The sequence below is a fragment of the Olea europaea genome, unplaced genomic scaffold (genome assembly GCF_002742605.1).
Source record: "Olea europaea var. sylvestris unplaced genomic scaffold, O_europaea_v1 scaffold29341, whole genome shotgun sequence".
In the NCBI taxonomy this organism is placed as follows: domain Eukaryota; kingdom Viridiplantae; phylum Streptophyta; class Magnoliopsida; order Lamiales; family Oleaceae; genus Olea; species Olea europaea.
Window position 1 is genome coordinate 1 of NW_019247936.1, and position 1,397 is coordinate 1,397.

Below are 1,397 nucleotides of genomic sequence, written 5' to 3' on the forward strand. Positions count from 1 at the left end.
AAATGAATGCTTTATCTATGATTTCTATACGTTTGTTTTAGTCATATAAAATTTATCTAAAATTTGTCTTGAAACTTTTTTAGACTTAGCTAAACCATTTTTAGCCTACAATATGATGCCCCAAATTTTATTTTATTTTTAAATCAATAAATTGATATATTAAAGCTTTATAGTGTTTGCTATAGGCTACATGGTATTCACCATGTATAACCACTTAGTATTCACCACTGGCCTTTTTAGACTTCATAGAAGGGCCTTAAAGCCGATATTAATGAACTCGATTCTCATGAAAGTGGAGTAGGCTTAGGAAATTTTCATCTCATAAATTTTCAATCTGTGTTTTTTAATGTTCTGTAAATGATAGATTATGTTTTATTCGTGTTTCTTACCTTTCAATTAGTGAATTCTTGCTTTATAGAATTATTTTTTTCATGTTCCATCTATGTAACATTTAGTGGGACATATTATACCATTACTTGCCATGACATAAAAAATGAAATGTACATTATCGTTCAAACTTCAGAAATAACAATACTCATTTACGTAATGTCAATCTATGCTTTTTCGTTATCACACACATACGTGCTATAGCAAAGATTGTACTGTGATTTTGCATAATGAATCTGAATATGACTGGCATGATCTCAACATAACGTTATACGTTATTTAACCATATGGTTTGTTGTTCATTGAGCAAAATCTTTAGTGAAATGGTGTCAAGTAGTACCTAAATTAGATGAAAGCAAAAATACAATATTTTCTCTAGAGAATGAGAATAATAGGAAAATGTGTTGAGATGCCTTCGGAACATATGCTTTAACAAATCATCTGGAAAATTGAATGAATGAGACACAAAGCCACTTTGCTTCTCTATCTAAGCAAGGATTCTGGTTTTCTTTTCCCTTCCTTTCCTTTCCTTTCCTCTTTATATCCCTTCCAACTATATCACAGTTCACAGTCTGACTCATTGTCCCTTTATTTTTTTGCCATGCTGCGTTGGGTGAATTGGATAGAACTGGTTGTATAATGAAGAGAAAATTGAAATCTTGTTTAACATACGTTCAATTCTAGAAAAAATTCCACTTGCTGATACTCGGTACCTTGGCAATATTTCTCGTGCAGAAACCAATGAAGTGCATCTTCTATTGTACAGTAAATCTTAAGGTGGAGCAAAAGAAATAGTTGTACAGTTGCCGAGGCTCTGCTACCTGCTTAAATACAATAACGAAAATCATGATACAGTTGGATATATGCACACGTGGCCCATTTCAATGTCATTTTGTCATTCTTGCCAAACACTACTTTAAGCTTCACAGAATTATCACCAGTATCATGCCTGTTGTATGCTTCAAGATTTGCTCCTAAGTTCCAAGATAAATAATAAAAAACGGAAGGCT

The 1,397-nt window shown here is 32.3% G+C and overlaps 1 long non-coding RNA gene across 1 annotated transcript; it reads right to left on the reverse strand.

Annotated features, from left to right (window-relative positions):
- Positions 1-487: 487 nt before the first annotated feature.
- Positions 488-1,390, reverse strand: LOC111384533. Its single transcript, XR_002700926.1, has 2 exons — positions 1,101-1,390; positions 488-1,015 (listed from the first exon to the last, which is right to left on the reverse strand). It is a non-coding gene; the product is annotated as an uncharacterized LOC111384533 (long non-coding RNA).
- Positions 1,391-1,397: the final 7 nt, after the last annotated feature.